Raw genomic sequence first — 6201 nt, 5'->3', positions numbered from 1 at the left:
CTGGGTCCCCAGATCTGGAGCCTGGGGCTTACTCCTGGCCAACCAAGCCAGCTTCGGGGCCGCCAGAGCAGGGTTCAAGTTCCAAGCTCCACATTTAGCAACCATGTGATGCGAAAGTGGATGGTTCACAGCCTCAGTTTCCTCACCTGTGAAATGGGGATGCTGAAGCAGAGAGCACGTGTTCCAGTGGCCAGTGCTGTGCCTGCCACACCGTAAGCACCTACTACAACATAACCATCAAATCTATGCTTAAGGGACACTAGGTGCTCAGAAATACTCATGAACCCACTGTGGGAGTCAGTAGCCCTCAATTTCCCAGCACCATCATTATGACCCCATTTCACAGAACAGGAAACCAAGGTTCCGAGAATTTAGTTAACTTCCCACAGTGCACAAACTCTGCTCCCCAGTGCCAAGCACTGACCCCTTCCCTCCCCTCTTTGCCTGGTTAACTCCTGCCCACCTGCAATCCCAGCTCATGTCCATTCTTCTGGGAAGCCCTCCCTGACCATTTGTTTGTGAGATTAGTTAATTCCTGAGCTGTGAGCATGAGAAGATAGGGAATGCATCTGTCTCGTTCACTCCTGTGACCCTGACACCTAGAAGGGTGCCACATGGACACACAACCTGATGACAAAGGTATTATTTGTTCCCATTTGTCAGATGAGGAAAATGGAGCTTTAAGAGGGGAAGTCACACAGCTTGTAAGGAGAAGAGTTGGACTTGAACCCAGTTCTCTCTGGCTCCCAGGCCCCACTTTTAGCCAGGAGAAGGGCAAGGGAGGGGCAAGGCCCTGCTGGCTGTCAGCCCCCTGTCCTCTGCAGCATGCCACTGGGAGGGCTGGACACCAAGGGTGAGTTTCCTGGAACTCCTACCATCCCACCTGGGCTGCAGGAAAATGTCTGGAAAGCCCTCTTTTCTATATCTCTCCCTCCCCACACATTATCAGAAAAACAAATAAAGATTGATTCTCACCTTGTTTGTTTTGTGGCTGCCAGGAGGGAAGGCTAGGGCACTGCAAGAGGCCTCTCTTGGCAGGCGCAGCAGGGCACGCAGAGGGTCAGAGCTCCTGCCGGGGACAGACCCCCTTCTAGGCACCAGAGGGTAGGGAGAGCCTAGATTTTAGAGTCTTCCAGGCCTGGGTTCTAACCCCAGCTCTGCTATTTATGTGCAGAATGACCTTGAGAAAGTGACTTTAGCTACCTGAGCCTCAGTTTCCTCATTTGTAAAATGGGTACAATAGTAGTAGCTTTTTCATACGTTTGCAGGAAGAAGTAAATGAGATCAGGCATGTCCAGTGTCAACCCTGGGATTAAACTGGGGGCTGTCAATGATTATAATCAAAGGAGTAAGTAAGGGTTAGGAGCACAGTTGCTGAAATCAGATATACCCGGTTCCCATCTTGGCCCTGGTTAATCAGCAGCTGTGTGATCCTGGGCAAATCACTTCCTCTCTCTGGGCCTCAGCTTCCCCACCTGTAAAACCAGGGTAACCACACCTCCTCCTAAAGCTCTTGGGAAATGTCAGTGCCCTCAGGAATTTGAAGCACCCACTTGATGCCAGCACTTAGTAGGGCTTCAGGAGACATTAGTTCCTATCCACCTGCCAGGTGGGAAAGGGAGACCCCTAGTGGCTGCCACATGAGTCTGGGCTTAGTGATGCAGGAATAGAGGTATGTGGAGGCAGAGAGGGTGTCCACTGGGGTGCAGGCATTGAGGGGGAAGATTAGACTTCCCCCGGCCCAGTCCTGTTCACCTCAATGGGGACCCAGGGTCAGGGGAAGAGGAGGCATTGGGCACGTGCTTCTGCTGTCAACACCCTCTTTATTACTGTACCCGTCCCAGGGCCCCACTGGGGCAGGACTGCCCCTGCCTTGGGGGGGGGCCAGAGGAGGCAGCCGCTCAAACCCCCGCCATGCCTGCACCCTCTGCCCTAAGAAATCTCAACTCAGATGCATCCAGGGTTTCTGGGGACTCCACAACAGGGGGTCTGGAGTCAGCCAGCCCCAGGTTCAAATCCCCCCTCAGTCACTCACACACTGCTCGTAGCCTTGACAAGACACACAGAGATCAATATGAATTACGGTGAAGTAGTAATTTTGAACTAAACCCCCATCATCATCGTGATTATGTGGCTCTGATGGGCCCAAGTGCTTCATACACACACTCTCATCCGGTCCTCACTGCAACCTCAGATCAGCAGTTCTCAGCCGGGGGTCCTTCTGCTCCCCAGGAACCCTCGGCAATATCTGAAGACATGTTTGGTTGTCACACTGTGCAGAGGAGAGAGGGCTACTGGCATCTAGTGGGTCAAGGCCAGGAATAGTGTCAGACGTCCTACAATGCACAGGACAGTCCCCACCACAGGAACGACCCAGCCCCAAAAGTCAATAGTGCTGAGGTTGAGAAATCCTGCCCTGGAGGTAGGTACTGCTATAATTCCCCTTTCACAGATAAGGAAACTGAGGCTCAGAGAGGTTAAGCGACTTGCCTGAGGCCACCCAGCAGGTTAGCGACAGAACCAGGATTCAAATCCTGGCAGTTGGCTGTGGAGCCTGGGCTACCCTAACCCCTCAGTTGAAGGCATGGCCTGGGAGCCAGGCGCCACACCAGACCCTTAGAATATCTTGTTCAAGGTGCACAACAGCCCCGGGAGTTAAGGGTTCTTACTATCAGCTCATGCTAATCTCTCTGAGCCTTGGTTTCCCTGCCATAAAATGAGGGTTGCAAAACAGCTTCTATCCCATAGGGCTGCTGTAATGGGCAAGTCAGGTGTCTCTTGGGCACCTAATAAGCACTTAACAAATACTTTAATCATCAGCGCCATTATGATACGGTCCCAGTTTCCTCCTCGCCACCCCACCTGCCGGGCACACACATGTGGTAGTACTACAGCCTGGCAGTCACGGCCCAGGTTAACATTCACCAAGCCCTCCCAGCCGCTCCCTTGGTTAATCGGCCAGAGCCCGGTGAGCAAAGCTGGGCTACTGCTCCCATTTTACCGCTGAGGAAACTGACTCTGAGATGCCACACAGAGAGCGAATGGCCTTGAAGAAGGCCTCTGGACTCCGAAACTTGGACTCCTTCCACATCACACAACTCAAGTGTGTACAGACACCACTACGCACATCCACACACATATATGCGTGTACACATGTGCGTGCGTGCACACACACACATACACACACAGCCTGCTCTGTGGCCATCCCCTCCCCAAACACTGCCCTGTTCTCTGTGGTTGGGGATAGAGTTCACTCCCTGTTCTAATTTGCCCTGTAGGCTGTTATTACACATTCCAAACCCAGGCCAGATTTAGAGGGAAGGAGGGGTACAGGGCAGGAGAGAGGCTGAGAGTCCTCCTTCATCTCCTCCGTGTGTAAATATCGTGTGTGTTTCCTCCTGTCTCTCCCCATGTGATCGGGCACATGCCACGTGCCTGCTGTGAGCCCCTGGGAGTGCCTTTGCAGCAGGTAGCACCCAGATGGCAGCAGGAGCATGTCTGGGGCTCAGCGAAGGACATTTATGCAGAGCGTGGACATCCCCACACACTGTGTGACCGCTGCGTTCATTTAACGCAGCAGATTTCAAATGTTTTTGTTTTAAGCATCAAAGAGCAGGACTGGAGGGCTTCCCTGGTGGCTCAGTGGTTGAGAGTCCGCCTGCCGATGCAGGGGACACGGGTTCATGCCCCGATCCGGGAAGATCCCACATGCCGCGGAGCGGCTGGACCCGTGAGCCATGGCCGCTGAGCCTGTGCGTCCGGAGCCTGTGCTCCGCAATGGGAGAGGCCACAGCAGTGAGAGGCCCGCGTACCGCAAAAAAAAAAAAAAAAAAAAAAAAGAGCAGGACTGGAAACCATTCACCTATGTATTTACTCAACAAATGTTTACTGAGCACCTATTGTGTGCCAGGTCTTGGGGACACAGACGTGAGCAAGACAAAGAACTCCTGCCCTGCTGGGGCTGACCTGGTGGGAAAACAGAAGAAACAGCTAGACAAAGCAAGAAGCTGAGGCCTGTCTGGTGGCAAGCGCTGGTTAGACCAGAAGGGCTCGGGAGTGGCCGAGTTCAGGGGTGCAGGGGTCCTGGGCGGGGTGAGGAGATACAGTGCTGAGCCAGGGTCCCCAAGCCTTCCTCTCTGCCTGGGTCAGACTCCAGGCTCTCCAGAAACATGGCTGAAGGTCATGCCTTCTGCTCTGATGGCCCTGTGGACTCAGTCAGAGCAGCCAAACCCACAATCCCTCCCCCCTAAGGAGGGGGCACCTGGTAGGAGCTAAAGGGGCATGGAAAGATGTCAGACAGATCAGGGGGTTGGCTCCCAGACCCACCGCTCATCAGCTGGATGAGCTTGAGAGAGTTACTTAGCCTCTCCGAGGCTCGCTTGCCTCACCTTTCCTTGAGGAACTTAACTGGGTCATCGTGAGAATTATATGAATTGAGTCAAGCACCTGGCACAGGCTAAGCCCTCAGTAAACAGCAAACCGCAAGACTACGTGAATGGCAGGTGCCTTCTGAGAATCCCGGACTCAGCAGGGGTCGGGTGGAAGGCTCTTGCTCCATCCCCCTGTCCCCACGCAAAGGGTAGAAGAAGGGACCCATCCTCACTGTTACCCCGTGGCTTTGCCTATCTCATGGAAACCCTGGCACGTAATGTCAAATCCCATCCTCCTGATTACGTGACCAAGGAAAGCTGCTTAAATCTGGGGGCAAGTTTAGGCATGCAGGGGCTGCTCCACCCCAGGGGGAGGAATTCCAGGGAGCTGGGATCAGTGCACTCCATCTGCTGAGTGCCACCTGCTTGCAGGGCAAACAGGAGTGGAAGCTCAGGGAATTCACAGTCTAGGAGGGAAGGCAGATGGCTTTCCCCCTCCAGGCCTTTGCCTGGGCTGTCCCCTCTGCCTGGGATGCGCTTCCTCCACTAACCCTTTCTTTGAGGGTCATCTCAACCAGCACTTCCTCTGAAAAGCCCTCCTGGCCCCCCCAGTCTAAACCGGCTCCCTTGTGTTCACCCTTAGAGCAAATTGTGCCTCTCTTTATAGCGGTTCTCATGATTAGACTGACATTTACTTATATCATTCTTTTATTCATCTTCTCTCTTCTCCTCTAGAGTTTTGAGTTCCATGAAGGAGGGACTATTTTGTGTCTGCTCTCTCCCCAGCACTCAGCATTGTGCCGAGGCATCAGTAAATTCTTACGCTGCAAGGCAAGGTCCTCTGAAGTTCTGGAAGGAGGAAGGCGGGAGGAAGCAGCACTAAACCTGACGGGCACAGGGAGAGGCTGCAAGGAGGAGGGCTTGACAAATGGAATGGGATACAAGAGCAGAGGAGACAGCAAGGTCAAGGGTATGGAGCTGGGAAAGAGCAGGGGGCACTGAGGAACGGTGCAGCCTGAGGCATCAGAGAAGGTAGGTAGGAAGGAAGAAAAGATGGGTGAGTGGGTGGGCGGATGGGGAGCTGGGGAGGAGGAGGAGGATGGATCCCAAGGTTTGCTGGTGCTGAGAGAGAAAACACCCGCTCCGTCCAACCCCCCACCTTCCAGGTGAGGAAACTGAGGCTCAGAGAGGTGGAGTCACTCTTACAGGGTTGCCCAGCTCCTTAGAGGCAGAAGCAGGTCTAGGATCCACGTGGCCCCAGGACCTATGCCTTCAGTGGATACTTTACAAGGACCAGGAGACTCGAGAAGAAAAGGGTGCAAGGTGGGGGTGGAAGAAGATGGGGGTGGAAGAAGACTCATTCAGGGTGAGTGGTGGGGACCAGGGGCCCCAGAGGCAAACTGCCCACTCACCAGTTGTGTGACCCTGGGCAAGTCACTGGCCTTTCTGTGCCTGTTTTCTCACCTGTAAATGGTGATGATCATAGCACCTATCTCCAGATTGTTGAGAGGGTTAAATAAGATAGCACCCAGCAGAGAGCACACACCCAGTAAACGATGGCTGTCGTCAGCATCATCAGTATCATTACATCATCATTATTAGAAGATGGATGAACAGACAGACCGAGGACCAAGGAAGGTATGATAGCTAGGGACGGTGGCGTGGCTGGGCCCAGAGCCTGGGACTCTGGCAGCCACCTCAGAGCAGCTGCCACTGGGAGCTCAGCCCCTGGGCCAGGCAAAACCCACTGCCTGCCAAGCTGCCCGAGGCTCCCTGGGCCCTGGCGGGCGGCAGCAACAGGGGGCATCACACCATGCCGGGCACCTTCCCC

Source organism: Mesoplodon bidens (assembly GCF_964165515.1).
Source record: "Mesoplodon bidens genome assembly, chromosome: 13".
In the NCBI taxonomy this organism is placed as follows: Eukaryota; Metazoa; Chordata; class Mammalia; order Artiodactyla; family Ziphiidae; genus Mesoplodon; species Mesoplodon bidens.
Note: the sequence above shows the minus strand (reverse complement) of the source record.